At 41.4% G+C, this 16,856-nt stretch overlaps 1 pseudogene; it reads left to right on the top strand.

Annotated features, from left to right (window-relative positions):
• Positions 1 to 1,472: 1,472 nt before the first annotated feature.
• Positions 1,473 to 2,247, top strand: LOC101418567 (pre-mRNA-splicing regulator WTAP-like; annotated as a pseudogene).
• Positions 2,248 to 16,856: the final 14,609 nt, after the last annotated feature.

Here is a 16,856-nt window from a genome sequence, read left to right as displayed (position 1 = left end):
AAACAAAGATACACAAAAAATTAGACAACCTAGATGAAATGGACAGATTCCTAAAGCACACTAACTACCTATACTGATTTAAGAAGAAAAGAAGATCTCAGCAGACCAGTAACATGTAAAGAAATTCAGTCAACAAAAATTCCCCCAAAAAGCAAAGCACAGGAACTGATTGCTTCTCTGGTGAATTTTCCCAAATATCCCAAGAAGATTAATACAAGTTCTACTAAAACTTTTCTAAATAATTGAAGAAGAGAAAACACTTCCCAACTCATTCTATGAGGCCAGTACCACACTAACACCAAAAATCAAATAAAGATACCACAAGAAAAGAAAATTACAGACCTATATCCCTTATGAATATAGATGCAAAAATCTTCAACAAAATGCTAGCAAACTGAATCTAACAACACAGTAAAATAATTATACACCATGAATAAGTGGGGTTTATTCCAGGCTTGCAAAGATTATTGAACATAAGAAAATTAATAAGACAATACACCACATAAATAAAATGAAGGGAAAAGAACACACAGATGAGATGGTCTTCTCAATTGATGCAGAAAAAGCATTTGACAAAATTCAGCACGACTTCTTAGTAATTCTTAGAAAACTAGAAATAGAAGGAAACTTCCTCAGTGCAATAAAAAAAACATATATGGAAAACTCAGGTAATATACTTGAAAGTGAAAGACTGAAAGCTTTCCCTCTAAAATTAGGAACAAGACAAGGATGCCCATTGTCAACACTGTTATTTGAAATTGTGCTGGAACATCTAGCTAGAGCAATTAGGCAAGAAAAAGAAAGGAAGAACTAAAACTTTCTGTATTTGCAGATGACATGATCCCATGTACAGAAAATCCTGAAAACTCCCCAGCAGAATTCCTAGGGCTCATAAATGAATTCAGCAAAGTAGTAGGCTACAAGATTAACAAGTAAAAATCAGGAGTATTTCAATACAATGGTAATAAACAATCTGAAGTAGAAATTAAAAATCCTATTTACAATAGCAACTGAAATAATCAAATACCTGGGAATAAATTTAACCACGGATATAAAGGACTTTTATGTGGAAAACTCGAAAACCTTACTAAAAGGAACAAGAGTACCTAAATGAATGACATAGCATGCCCATGCTAAATATTGTCAAGATGTCAGTGCTACCCAAAGTGAATAATACATTCAGTGTAATCCCAATCAATATTCCAACAACCTTCTTTTCAGCAATGGAAAAGACAATCACCAAGTTTATATAGAAGATTGTCCTCCCACTCTGCGCCTGTCAGATTCAGAGGCTGTGGGCATGCCTGAGACCTGGGGGAAGAAGCCTGGTCATGCTATGGAAGGGAAGTTCCTCCACTGGTGCCTCCAAGCCTTGTGTCCAGGTTCCACCACTCCTGTCTCTTCTCCTTCTCTGGCAAGGCTGGCGACAGGCAGACCATAGCCTTGTCGGAAGACCACTCCTCAGATTCAAGATGACCAAGGAAGAACCTCTTCCCAAAAGGTTCGACTGAGTGAAACAGACTTGAAAGTTATGACACGAGATGAGTTAATTCTAAGATGGAAACATTATGAAGCATGTGTGCCACCTTTGGAGGACAAGTACACAAATTTTAACTCTAAGGGTGTAACTGGCTTAAGGGAATCTGAGAAAAATTAAAGCAACAAAAGCAAGAGTCAGCATGCAGGAAAAAATTCCTTGTAATGAGACTAGCAACCAAGGAACAAGAAATACAAGAATGTGCTACTTCAATCCAGTACCTGAAGCAAGTCCAGCAGCCCAGTGTTGCCCAACTGAGATGAACAACGGTAGACCTAGTGATCAACTTGTTTTTCCTAAAAAGGAAAGGTGAGCTGGAACAGACTAAAGACAAACTGGAACAAGTCCAAAATGTACTGCGTGCCTGAAAGTTTACTCCTGATGGGTAAACAAATCATACTCCCAAGTCAAGACTTCCCGGACAGTGTCACTATGAGAAAGCTGTGGTGGGACAGCCAAGTACTCATTTCCACACCAAGAGTCAGACATTGTGAGCCAAAAAAAAAAAAAGCCACATTTTTATACTGTCCAGCTTGTAATGATTATTACAAAACTTATCAGATGAAACTTATGTTTCAACTTTTTTCTCTTCTGTCTCCCCTTTCTTCAGAGGCCTAATGGCATTGGACTATTCCTATTCCAAAGAAGTGGCCACCTCCAAAAATTCCCCTTCTAGAACATGTAGACACTTGAGAAATGTTTGTGTTTGAAGAAAATAGACGGCAAAACAGAAGTCATAAGTCTGTGGCACACTGTGTCTTCAGACAGTTTGGAGGAATGAAAACTTAGAGATTTTTAAATCATGAGTTGAACATGTAAAATTCCAGTAAAAAGTAAAAACAGAGTATGTACCACTCTTAACCTTGAGCATAGTGACTTATAAACACTGTATATCAGTTTTGCCAATAAGACTATGGACTTCATGCTTGTTGTCTGAACATCTGGGTCAAAACTCAAAAGAGTCAAACAGGTAAAAAGTTAATGGTGAAGTGTCGAATGCTTATCCAGGAGAATCAAGAGCTTGGAAGGCAGCTGGCCCAGGGACATATTGCACAACTTGAAGCAGAGTTGGCCTTACAGAAGAAATATAGTGAGCAGCTTAAAAGCCATTAGGATGAAGTCAATGACTTCATCATTCAACTTGATGAAGAATCCAAGGGCATGCAGAATACCATTCTAGTTCTTCAGCGACAACTGAAGGAGCCGCGGCAGCAGTTGACTCAGTACCAATAGCAGCAGTCACAAGTTTCAGCCCAAAGTACCAGTAGGATTACATCTTCTGAACCTGTAGAACAGGCAGAGGCCACAAAGAAAGACTGCAGTCATCTGGCTAATAGACTAAGTAATGGCACTCCTCCCATCAGAGGACACCTGGATATGGATTTCATAGGGAGGGGAACATAACGGAAGATGATTTTGCTTCTTCTCCAGGAAATGGTAATAAGGTTTCCAAGAGCTCTGAAAAGAGAACTGGCAGAGGTAGTAGTTACATTAGTAGTTACATAAATCTACTCAGTGTGGGGTATGAAAGTGTAGACTCTACCACAGGCAGTGAAAAATCCCTCTCATGCGAGTCAAATGACAGACTCCAATCATGACCCTCAAGAGAAGAAAGCGAGTGGGAAAGGTAACTGAACTGTGGGTTCCCGCCACGTTCTGAATGGCTTGGACTCAAATGTAAATATACAGGTTTCAGTTTTGTTCTATTTTTCCAGCAAACTTTTATACAGTATCATTTAATTTGAGAGAGGATACTTCCCAGAAAATTAACACATACTTTTTGTCACAATTTGCCTTTTTTGTGGGTGTATCCTTCCTTCCTTCCTTCCTTCCTTCCTTCCTTCCTTCCTTCCTTCCTTCCTTCCTTCCTTCCTTCCTTCCTTCCTTCCTTCCTTCCTTCCTTCCTTCCTTCCTTCCTTCCTTCCTTCCTTCCTTCCTTCCTTCCTTCCTTCCTTCCTTCCTTCCTTCCTTCCTTCCTTCCTTCCTTCCTTCCTTCCTTCCTTCCTTCCTTCCATACTTCTGCCACTTTGGAACTTATAACAGTTAGTTAATTTGAATGTTGCTAAAAGGACATTTTGTGTAGGGTCAAAATTTTATATACGAGTTAATGTGAAGTTGTAAATGGAGATCATTCCTTAAAATAAAACACAATGATGTCTATAAATCTGTGTATTTAGAACCTGTGTTGTGTAAGGGTATTCTTACTCATATTGTTATTGCACTTATGCAGCATTCAGATTTGTTATAATAGATGTGGTTTTATATATGCCAAATTGGCCCAGTACAGTCGAACTTTTTGATGGAGTCTTATAGTAGTTTCAATGTTAGAAAAAAAATTTTTTCCACCATACATATATACATTTTCTCCTTAGGTGATAAAATGTTTAAAAAATTTGTATGCATAGTTACTCAGTTTTTGTTTTTTTGTTTATTGACTTTGTAATAATATTACATTAAAAATATATATATATATTAGGTCCCATTCAACCCCACCACCCCCACCCCACCTCTGCCCCCACCAGCAACACTCATTCCCATCATCATGACACATCCATTGCATTTGGTAAGTACATCTTTGGGCACCTCTGCACCTCATGGTCAATGGTCCAGATCATGGCCCATACTCTCCCCCATTCCATCCAGTGGGCCCTGTGAGGATTTACAATGTCCGGTGATTGCCCCTGAAGCACCATCCAGGGCAGCTCCATGTCCCAAAGACGCCTCCACCTCTCATCTCTTCCTGCCTTTCCCCATACCCATCAGCCACCATGTCCACTTTTCCCAATCCAATGCCACCTTTTCTATGTGGACATTGGATTGGTTGTGTCCATTGCACCTCTATGTCAAGAGGAGGCTCAGATTCCACATGGATGCTGGATGCAATCCTCCCACTTTCAGTTGTAATCACTCTAGGCTCCATGGTGTGGTGGTTGTCCTTCTTCAACTCCATCTTAGCTGAGTGTGGTGAGTCCAATAAATCAGATTGTAGGTGCTGGAGTCTGTTGAGGCTCAGGACCTGGCTATCACATTGTCAGTCCAGAGATTCAAATCCCCTAAATATATCTTAAACCCCAACACTAACTGCACCTCCAGCACATTAGCATGAAAGTCTTATGAAGAGAGATCCCATCTGAGTCCAGATTCATCACACATAAACACCAGTTCCAAAGAGGGGCCATCTGACCTGGTAGTTAACCCCATCGGCCATGACCATAACTCCCATGGGTCTCTTTAGCCCTCAAAGGAACCAATACCTGGGGGTTGTATCTGCTTTATCTGTCTCTCAGACTCTGCTCAGTTGTGCATAAGGGCAATCCTTCTGACAGCCTCCAGACTCTTTTTTAGAGACTCGTAGCCATATAAACTCATTTCTCCTTTCCATTTCCCCCTTACATTAGGTCAAACAGCATTTTAAAGTCATGTTAGTTACTCAGTTTTTATGAACCATTTTATCCTGTACATTCAAATTGCTTTGTGACTCCAATATATCTTACCTGTACTGACCAAACCTAAATGAAGATGTTTATTGTAACTCTGTGGAAAAGTAAGTGGCCCTGAATAACCAAAACCATCTTTAAAACAAAGAAGAATGAAGTTGGAGGGCTCACACTTCGCACTTTCTTAACCTTAATAAAAATCTAGTGGTCAAAAAAGCATGGTACTGGAGGAGGATTGTGGAAAGCTGGCATAGTCAGAAGCTCCAGAAACTGGAGATTTCTGAATCAAATGCTTTGAAACTATAATCCAGAAGAATACTATGCAGCATCCAAGGAAGAGTGGAAGGAAGAGGCTGGTAAATTGTGGCAAATACCACCGAACTGTACCCTCCATGGGGCAGCAAATGTCACTGATCCACAGACTTTGTGCAGGCAATAGTAAGGTACTGCCCCACTTGTGCCAGAGTAGAACTTTAAAACCCAGTTCCCCACAATCTGGGGGTATATCTCCAAGCACTGATCACTGGTTTTGATTAGCTGCTTTAGATCTAGAGGGTAGCCATTGGGCAAACCCATCCCAGAAGATGTCAATGGAGGAGACTAAAAGATGGCAGGCTTCCTAAAAGTTATGGACGAAAGTTGAAGGGCTGTTTTTGCTGGGCAGGTAACAAGGTAAGACATTGCATGTGTGTGGAGCTACAGGAGAAGCTCCTGGCATCCCTCCTGGCCCTTCTCTCATCAATTTTCCAGGGTAATTTGGAGCTGGCCAATGCTGCCTTTGTGGGTTTCTGACCTTGTTCCATTTGGGAAAGACTGACTTGGGAAACTTCTGTCTGGTGTACTCCCCGTCCCCCCCAAATTTGCTCTATAGGCAAAAGCAGCTTCAAATGGTGAATGCAGTGTAAGAAATAATTTATTCAGATGGGATGGCCTGGGACAAAGGCTGACCTGCTGTAGCAGTTTGATATTGTTTATGAGTTCCAAAAATAGATATTGGATTGTTTGTAAACTGGTTTGTTCTTCTGGGCATATTAGATTATACTGGATTCAGAGTTTTCACTTTTACTTGATTAAATAATGATCCAGGGTTTGACTGGGCCATGTCAGTAGGACAGAGGAACCGTACCACAGAGAAGGAAAGTTGGAGTTTTAATACTGGCGCCCAGGAAGAAAGCACACAGAGGAGCAGAGAAGTCTCCATTAGACACAGCGAAGGCCCCGGGAAGAGAGACAAGCTGTTTGCCTGAGAGTCTACAGCTGATCTTGTGGGGAAAGCAGAGCAGCTGAGCCCAGAGAGAAACAAGTCCCAGGAAGAGAGGAACTCAGGAAGGTTGAACACTTGCAGACGTCAGCAGCCATCTTGCTCCAACACATGGCAATAGACTGGTGAGGGAAGTAAATTGCGCTTTATGGACTGGTCACTGTAAGGTTTTACCCCAAATAAATACCCTTTATAAAAACCAACTGATTTCTGGTATTTTGCTTCAGCACCCCTTTAGCTGATTGATACACCTGCTTTAGATTCTACAGAGGAACACCAGGGAGAAGGCAAGATGTAGGCCAGGAAGAGACAGGGAGGAAATTATTTTATTTCTATATTTGCCTTGGGCTGACCTGCCTGATAAGAGGGCTGAACTCTGAAGGAGAGCACCAGCCAATGCAAAGCCAATCTACAAATACTGTGGTAATTGGCTTTTTATGCCTAGGTTTCCTTGTTTTTTTAAGCTCCTGACACTCAAGACAATCTCTGTCATATCACAAGCTGGATACACACTCAAGAAACAGACATCTCAAGCAATAAATTTGAGAGGTAACATTGTAAAATATTTAAAATGTACACTGTAAAACATAAGATTACAGAACTAAAAAAGAAATGATGGCCCATCCAAAGAAAAAGGATGAAAAAATCATTGAAGAAGACCAAACTGTGTACATACTGGAGAAAGACTTTAAAAAATCATTTTCAATATGATCAAGGAGATGAAGGAAAATACATAGGAAGAATTAAAGTATATCCATGTATTAGTCATCCAAAGGGGTGCTGATGCAAAGTACTAGAAATCGGTTGACTTTTAATAAAGGGTATTTATTTGGAGCAAAACCTTACAGTTACAAGGCCCTAAAGAGACCAACTTAAAGTTGCTGTCTCACCAAAATCAGTTGCCATGTGCTGAAGCAAAATTGTGGGTAATCTCAAAATTGTGGGTCTCTCAAACCTTCTCAGCTACTCAGCTGCTCTGTTCTCATCAGCTGCAAAATAACAGGCAAACTGCTTCTCTCTCCCCAGAGGCCCCAGGATCAAATATGACAGAGCTCTCTCCTCTTCCATGTGTCTTCTTGAGTGAGTGTCCATTTATAAAAGCCAACCAAGAGGGTGGGAACTCAATCTGAGTTATGCCCTATTGACTGGTTGAATCAAAGTGAGAAATCAGCTGTGTACTTAGGTCATTGATTTTGCTCTTTCTTCTTTTTTGATGTAAGCATTGAGTGCTATAAATTTCCCTCCCAAAACTGTCTTTGCTGCATCCCATAGGTTCTGATAGGTTGAGATTTCATTTCATTCATCTCGAGATAGTTCTTGATTTCTCTTGTAATTTCTTCTTTGACACACTAATTATGTAAGAATGTGTTTTTTAATCTGTCTTGTGAATTTTTCCTTTTTCTGCCTCTTGTTGAATTCCAATTTATTCCATTATAATCAGAGAAAGTGCTCTGTATAATTTTGATCATGTTGCACTTATTGAGATATGCTGTGTGACCCAAAATATGGTCTATCCTGGAGAAAGGTCCATGAGTACTTGAGAAGTATGTATAGCTTGCTGTTTTGGAGTGTAATGTTCTGTATATGTCTATGAGGTTTAGTCCATTATCATATTATTCAAACTCTCTGATTCTTTATTGATCCACTGCTCAGGTGATTCATCCAGTGATGAGAGTGGTGTATTTAAGTATCCAATTATTATTCTAGAGCCAAGTATTTTTCCCTTCAGTTTTGCCAGTGTTTGCCTCATGTAATTTGGGGCATACTGGTTAGGTGCATATACATTTATGATTGTTATTTCTTCCTGGTGAATTGCCCCTTTTATTAATATAATAATGCCCTTTCTTGTCTCTAATAACAGGTTTGCATTTAAAGTCTATTTCATAGAGGGAATTGTATCTCTTAAGAGAAATCGTGGCTCCCAATGCACTAGGGTAGTTGAGCATGTCAAGCCCTCAACATTGTTGCAAGTATCTTTGAACATGGCCCTTCAAGCAATGAAGAGTGTTTATCATTGTGGGCCCTGAGGGGAGGGGGAAAGAGGTATTGAATAGGTGGAATCAATGTAAATGTGGGGCAATGGAAGTGTTCCACAAGGTTATGCAAGAATGGATATAAGACATTTTAAATTACAACAAAAATTTATAGGGGCCTATAGGCTAAAATGTAAGTCATAATGTAAAACATAACATAACTAAAATTTTAGAAAATTATATAGTCTAAAATATAAACCACAACGTAAACCCAAGTGTAACCTTGTTTGAAAGTTATTGTCCCGGCAGTGGACTTGGCCCAGGGTTAGGGCGTCTGTCTACCATATGGGAGGTCCGCGGTTCAAACGCTGGGCCTCCTTGACCCGTGTGCAGCTGGCCCATGCACAGTGCTGATGCATGCAAGGAGTGCCCTGCCACCCAGGGGTGTCCCCCACGTAGGGGAGCCCCATGTGCAAGGAGTGCGCCCCATAAAGAGAGCCGCCCAGTGCAAAAGAAAGTGCAGCCTGCCCAGGAATGGCACTGCACACACTGAGAGCTGACACAAGATGATGCAACAAAAAGAAAGATTCCTGTCCCACTGACAACAACAGAAGCGGACAAAGACACAGCAAATAGAGACAGAGAACAAACAACTGGGGGTGGGGGTGGGGGAATGGGAGAGAAATAAAAAATAAATCTTTAAAAAAGAAAGAAAGCTATTGTCTCAATATCTGTACATCAGTTGCAGTAAATAAGTATGAACATGTAAAAGATTATTTCTGGGTAAGGGAAAAAGTGCCTGATGTTGAATATGTGGGAGTACTGTATATTGTATATATGAATTACTGTGGTCTAAAACTTTTGTGAAGACAAGCTTAATAATTAGAAAAGAAAAAGAAAGAATGTAGACACTGAGATGGAAGAAGTTGCCTTGCCAATGTGCATACAGGGCAACACTTATTGCAGTGATGGAAGGTAAAACATCAAAAACAAAGCTTTTTCATTTGTTAATTTTTTGATACCCCAATTTATTTTTACTTTAACTTTTCTAAATTAGTATATATTCTATATCTAATCTCTAAACCCATCACTATATTCTATTTTACTATTATTGGAACCTAGCAATACATTGGGCTTCATTTTTTGGGGAGGTTTTGGACCACAGAGGGATTTGATGGTGGTGGGGGAGGAATAGTGGTGTGGGGTGTTATTGGTGGGGGGTGCACGGTTGGGAGGGAGTTCTCCAGGGCATATGTGCGGGGTGCATAAAAATGTTTGGATATTTTCATAGTGGTTACAGTTGGGAGCGATGGCTGGGGAGCTCTGTTGCATTCCCTAGTGAAACAGCAACAATACCCTGAGTGCAATGGCTAAGACCAATAAGGAAGGATGGTCCAACAATGAGACCTTGATGCTAATGACTGTGCTTGTGGGCCTGTGGGCCTGAAATAAGAACTAGGCCTACAGCTGTAGGATACCTAAGAGTTACCTCCTGAGGGCCTCCATGAGCCTCTCTGGCACCGAAGGATTACTACTAAGTACCAGCTGATGATGTGGCTGGAGAACAACCTTGAATAAAAGAGTCAACTCAGATCAGCAGACTATCTCAACCTACATGTAATATCAGGAGTTAAAAATGCTTTTTGACCTTGAAGAGAAGGAGGAAATGAAAAGGACAAATGAATTTATATGGCTATGAGTCTCCAAAAAAGAGCCAGGAGGTCATCAGAGAGGTTGCCCTTACGCACACCTTAGCAGAGTCCCAGAGACAGCTAAAGTAGATACAACCCAGATATTGGTTCTTCTGAGGGCTACAGAGACCCACAGGTTCTATGGTCATGGCAAATGGACTTCAGTGCAATGTCAGTTGGCCCGACTTTGGAGTTTGTGTTCCTGAGTGTGATGGAGTTGGACTCAGGTGTGATCTTTGTTCACAAGCCTCTCCTGTCACTTTTACCAGACCTGTGGTTGGCACTGGGGTTTAGTGTATATTCAGGGTACCTGAATCTCTGGACTGTCCATGTGATAGTCAGGCCCTGAGCCTCAACAGACTTACTAATCCTACCCTTTGGTTTAGTGGACTTACCCCAGCCAGCTAACAGGGAGGTGAAGAAGGTCAACCAACACACTAGGGAGCCAAGAGTGCCTACAACTGCAAACAGGAGAATTGCATCCATCATCCAAGTAGAACCTAAGCACTCTCTTGATACAGAGGTGGAGCCGACATAACCATCTGAGGGTACACAGAATGGAAGAATAGAGTATGGATTGGAGTGGACTTACTGATACTCTATTCTGGAACTAATGTGATTAGTAATGGAAGTAAATGTAGCATTGTGATGGAGAAAGTGGCCATGGTAGCTGCTGAGGGTGGGGAGTGGGAAAAAGAGATGTGATGTGGGGGCATTTTCAGGACTTGGAGTTGTCCTGGGTGGTACTGCAGGGACAGTTACATTGAATGTCCTCCTATGGCCCCCTGGGTGGACTGGGGGAGAGTGTAAACTATACTGTGGACCATTGACCATGTGGTGCAGCAGTGCTCAGAGATGTATTCACCAAGTGCAATGAATGTCCCATGATGAAGGAAGAGGTTGTGCTTATGGGAGGAATGGGGTGAGGGGGGTGGGGGGGTATATGGGGAACTCATATTTTTTAATGTAACATTAAATAAATAAATAAATAAATAAAACACTCAAACATTCAGAAAAAAGTAAATAAAATCTATTTCATACAATTTAAGTATAGTTATTCCAGCTTTTTTTTTTTTTTTTGGTTATTCCATTCAGCAAATATTTTTTTTTCAGCCTTTCACTTTCAATCTATTGGTATCCTTGGTTCTAAGGTGAATCTCTTGTAGACAGCATATAGGTGGGTCATATTTTCTTATCCATTTCACCAGTCTGTGTCTTTTAATTGGGGAGTTTAATCCATTAACATTCAATGTAATTACTCTAAAGGCAGTTCTTACTTCAACCATTTTGACCTTTGACTTTTATCTGTCATATTTTATTTTCACCACTCTTTTTACACTTTAAGTTACTTTTACTGACATAATGTTCATTTCTAGACTCTCTTCCAAGCCTCTCTCCTGTCTTTTCTTTTCATGTAGTGGAGGAAGGGGCATGAAGCTTCCTCCACTCCCTTATTTCCTTCAATAAGCACTCCCTTATTTCCTTCAAAGCTGGTCTCTTAGTTACAAACTCTCAGTTTCTGTTTATCTGTGAATATTCTAAATTTCCCCTCAATTTTGAAAGACAATCTTGATGGAGATAAGATTCTTAGCTGACAGTTTTTCTCTTGCGGTATCTTAAATATATCATACTATTGCCTTCTTGCCTCAATGGTTTCTAATGAGAAATCAGCACTTAATATTATTGGATGTCCCTGTTATGTGATGCATCACTTTTCTCTTGCTACTCTTAGAATCCTCTTATTGACTTTGGTATTTGACATTCTGATTAGTAAGTGTCTCAGAGTAGGTCTATTTAGATTTATTTGGATGTGAGTACATTGTGCTTCTTGGATATGGATATCTATGTCCTTTAATAGGGCTGGGAAATTTTCTACCATTATTTCTTCAAATATTCCTTTGTCCCATTTTCCCTTCTCTTCTCCTTCTGGGACACCAATGACATGTATTTGCTCATCTCTTGCCATCATTTAGTTCCCTGAGACCCTGTTCAATTTTTTCCATTATTTTCTTCATCTGTTATTTTGTATGCTCACTTTTAGGGGACATGTCTTCAAGCTCACTGATACTTTCTTTTGCCTCCTCAAATCTGTTTTATGCCTCTGGTGTATTTTTAATTTCATTTATTGTGACTTTCATTCCCATAAGATCTGCTGTTTTTCTATTTATACTTTCAAATTCTTCTTTGTGCTCACCCAATGTCTTCTTAATATCCTTAATCTCTTTAGCCATCTCATTGAATTTATTAAGGAGATTTATTTGAACATCTGTGATTAGTTGTTTCACATTCTTTATGTCCTCTGGAGGCTTATCTTGTTTCTTTGACTGCGCCATGTCTTCCTGTTTCTTGGTATGAATTGTAATTTTGTTTTGGTGCTTGGCTTCTGGAACACTAGATGTATTTATCTGGGTGCAGTTTAGTGTTGGTCTTTCTTTCCTTTTGTTTTTTTTTAAGATTTATTTATTTATTTATCTCCCCTTCCCCCCACCCCACCCCTGCCCCGGTTGTCTGTTCTCTGTGTCTATTTGCTGCGTCTTCTCCTTCGTCTGCTTCTGTTGTTGGCAGTGGCATGGGAATTTGTGTTTCTTTTTGTTGCATCATCTTGTTGTGTCAGCTCTCCATGTGGGCAGTGCCATTCTTAGGCAGGCTGCATTTTCTTTCGTGCTGGGTGGCTCTCCTTATGGGGTCCACTCCTTTGCATGGGGCTCCCTTATGTGGGGGACACCCCTGCATGGCACGGGACTCCTTACACACATCAGCACTGTGCATGGGGCAACTCCACACGGGTCAAGGAGGCCCAGGGTTTGAACCGCGGACCTCCCATATGGTAGACGGATGCCCTAACCACTGGGCCAAGTCTGCGTCCCTCTTTCCTTTTTCTTTTTTGCTTGTTGGCTGTGTAGTAGGAGCCAAGGATGTAGATGGTACTGTAAACTTTGGAGAGTGAAGTTGCCCATGTTGCCCAGAAACTGATGAAGCTTTTCCCACCTTTCTCCTCTGCCAGGGTTAGGGACAGAGCTACAACCATGTTTAGTCATCCAAGCTTTGCAGGTCAAGACTCTCTGTAGTTGTGCAGAGACTGAAGAAGCTTCATGCCCCTTCCTCCACTACATGGGAGGAAGTGTGGACAGCAAACCAAACCATGTGGGTCAAAACTGACTGCAGTTGACCGGATAGACTAACATAGCTCCTGGCCCCTCATCTCCTCCTAGCTGTGGGGATGGGCCCAACAATCTAATTTGTGTGGCCTGAAATTTCCTGAAGTTCCCCTGAGATGCTAAGAGAGTGCTGACCCTTCTGCCCTTTAAAGGGTGACGATGGAACCACAAGGGCCCAACAACCCAGTCTGTGTAGGCCAAATGCACCTACAGTTGCCCAGAGAGGATGAGGAACACAGCTCCTCTCCTATCTTATTGGGGGACAGGGATGGAGCGATAGGTGTCTGAGTATCCAGCCTGTGTGGGCTGAAAGTATCTGCAGTTGCCCAGAGAGACAGGGGAATCACCAAACCCCTCCTATCCTAGGAGTGGAACCCTAGTTACTCAGCACACCAGTCTGCACAGGCTGAAATCACCTGCAGTTTCCCAAAGAGGCTGAGGAAACACAGTTCCCCTCTTATCCTATTGGAGGTTAGGGATGGAAATACAGGTGTCTGAGTATCCAATCTATGTGGACTGAAAATGCTTGTAGTTGCCCAGAAAGGCTGAAGAAACACCAGCCCCTTTTTATCCTATGGGAGAGGGGTGAGGATGGAATTGAAGATAGTCAACAAACCAGTCTGTTTGCACCAACAGCACTTGCAATTGTCCAGAGAGTTTAAGGAAATCCAACTTCCCTCCTATCCTATTGGAGAGCAGTAATGGAGTCCCAGGGGTTGGACTGTGCAGTCTGTGTTGGCCAAAATCACCTACAGTTGCCCAGAGAGGCTGGTGAAGTTCCCACCAGTTTCTTTCCTATTGGAGGTGGGGCTGAGGCCTAGGCTAGGGCTGCAATCTGATCTGTGTGGAAAGAAGACAGCCCCTGCCATCACTGTGATTTTCAATTAGTCTTGCTTCCCCTCAAGCCAGGCGCAGAGTTAAAATGGCAGCTACTAGCCTCTTTTCAATTTGGACAGGTTCAAACTTTAGCTGTTTTTAGAATTACACTGTAGCCAGACAAATGTATTAATCAGTAGCTGAAATCAGTGCCTGACCATCTCTTCCTCCCCCATTTTTGAGAAATTGAGCTTCCAACACTAGCCACAGAATAGCTACAGAGGTGGCTTGCACAGCCAGTGGAGGATGGACATTGGCCTCTGCATTTTGTAGTATTCTACTCATGAATCTTCACTGCAGATAGGCAGTCTCCTCCTTTCATTCTTTCTAGGATGTGGCATGATGCTTTTCTGGTCTTCTGGGCCCCTGTACAGTGCTTTAGATAGCTCTGGGTGATTACTAACTTCTCTGTAGGATGAGCTGACTCTTGGTGCTCCTTACCCTGCTGCCATCTTACCCCTACCTTTGCCAAGTAACCATTCTGATGTGCTTTGCTTAGCCCAGGTTTTTAGAATGGTAGCCACACTCTAACCATCACAACCTTCAAGAGCATGCATGAATTCATGTTTAATGCATTCATTCTGACCTTTTGCCTGATCAACCTTCTAAAGAAGGGCAGAATATTTGCCATGGTCAAGGTATTCCAGCAGCCATAGACTCGGCTTTCCTTCTTTAACTTAGCTCACCATGATCTGTCTTGTCTACAAGGTAGAAACAGATGTATGCAACAGAGAAGTGTTGCCAATATTTTTGCAAAAGAATCTCTAGAGACTTTGGACAATGTGTGTACATCTTAAAGAAGCTGTTTCCAGCTGTAGTCAACTACGTTGCCTACAAATGGCAATTCTTAGTCCTAAAGATTGGAGGAACCATTTCAAGAGGCTTAACGCCTGTGACCATGAAATCTGAAGATAGCAGCCTGGAAAACTTCCAGATTATGTAGAAGTCCAGCTAGTGCCAGATGTGGTAGACCCCATGTTTGGGAATTCCACAGCTGCTTTTATTCTGTTCAGCATGCTTTCTCTTCCTTTTGGTAGGACGCCAGCTGTCTTTTGTACCTCAACTCAAGTTACAAGAGCAAAGATCACGTTAGCTCTGGGAAACTGACTGAATTCCTGAGGAGATGACCTCAATTACAAACTGTCTCAGTTAAAGCAGCCATATTGGATCTACTTAGGAGATAAGTGTATATAACTTAGATTGCATCTGTAAATGGTACAATTTAAGGAGGTACTTTTCATAGTGTTACTTTTGGGACTCTGATTCACATGGTGTAATTAGAGGAACAGCCACTTACCTATGGTTATTTGGAGGGCAGTCCTTGCAGGCAGCTAAGTAACAAGTGTGAGCTCAGTGACAGCTGCTCCTAAACTATTAATTCCCACAAGTCTATATTCATGATATTTAGAAGTTAATGAAATGCTCATCTCTGTTCTCCACAAAAATCTTAAATATTTTCCATCTTATTTGGACATCTTCTTTCATGCTATTAATTGGAAGTTATTAATGTATTCTTTCAGAGCTGTTGTTAGATTTTCAATTATTGTTAGTGTACAATTTCATGCATAGAGTTATTATTGCCCCTCTTAACATAGTGCAATTTGAGGTGCCTTGGCTGCTAAGATTTTTTCCAAGACAAACTGTATCCACCTTTATTAAAGATACTTTTCATAAACAATCCTGGTTTTACAGGCATGACAAGGGCAGACAATCATTAACAGTATACAATGACTTTCAAACTCCCTTCTTCAATGGACTACCAAAATCAGAAAGCCACTATAAAACCCAATGAAGTATTCATTTTATGCTCTGAACAGAGAATATTTAGCCTGTTGTTTAAAATTTTTCACTAACCAACTGTGACTTTCAGGAAATGAAATAAAAACAGCAGAATTATCAGTTTAAAGATCCACAGCCTAAAAAAAGGAACTGCTGCTCTTTTGAGGGATGCCATCTCCATGGCATCACTGAAAAGTCCAGATTGCTTGACATCCTGGTAACCAATTTTTTTGGGTCAAGCCCCATCAGATGTCTGGGTTTAGGGAGACAAGAATATGCTGAAGGCAAAGAGGAAAAAGAAGACATAAAAATGAATTTTAGCTTTTCCACACCACAAGGCATTTGTGCCAAGGTGGCTAATGTGGGTCAACATCAGGGAATTCCTTCTCCTGGGAGTAAAGAGGAAGTCTCAAAACTAGAGGGGAAGGAAGTGGCTGTGGCTCAATCAGTTGGTCTCCCATCTACCATATGGGAGGCCCTGGGTTCACGTCCCAGGGTCTTCTTGTGAAGGCAGGCTCGCCCGCATGCTGCAGAGAACCACCGGCCCACAAGCACCACAGAGTGCTGCCAGCCCACAAGCACCACCAAGAGCTGACTCGGCAAGGTGATGCAACAAAAAGGGAGACAAGCAAAAACACAGAAGAGCGTGCAGTGAATGAACACAGAGAGCAAACAACAAGCAACCTACAAGGGGGGAGGGCGGATAAATAAAAATAAAAATGCATACACACAGAAAAGTGCACAGCAAATGGACACAGAGAGCAGACAGCAAGCAAGCCACAAGGGGGGAGATTAAAAAAAAACTAGAGGGGAAAGGTGTTTTCTCCCTTATCAATCCAGCTTCTGAGACATTCTATTAGTGACATTTATCCCTTCCCCAAAAAGCAACAGTGAATTGTTCTCTGTGCTAACAACCTAGCTTTAAAAAGGTATAACAGAATTCTACATTTTTATTAAACTTGATTAAAAAATAGTTTTTCAAACTGTTCAGTCACGAGAAGTACACAGTTATAAGAAAATTCAAACACTTCACTTGGCATCTCCAGCACCTTCAGCTTTCTGTGTCTGGTTTGTTTTGGCATCTCCATTTTCTGCAGGGTTATTTCCATCCTTGTATCAGCTTTTCCCTTTTCTCTTTTGGGTA

This window comes from Dasypus novemcinctus, chromosome X (genome assembly GCF_030445035.2).
Source record: "Dasypus novemcinctus isolate mDasNov1 chromosome X, mDasNov1.1.hap2, whole genome shotgun sequence".
NCBI lineage: Eukaryota > Metazoa > Chordata > Mammalia > Cingulata > Dasypodidae > Dasypus > Dasypus novemcinctus.
This window is presented reverse-complemented; position numbering and strand designations above follow the sequence as displayed.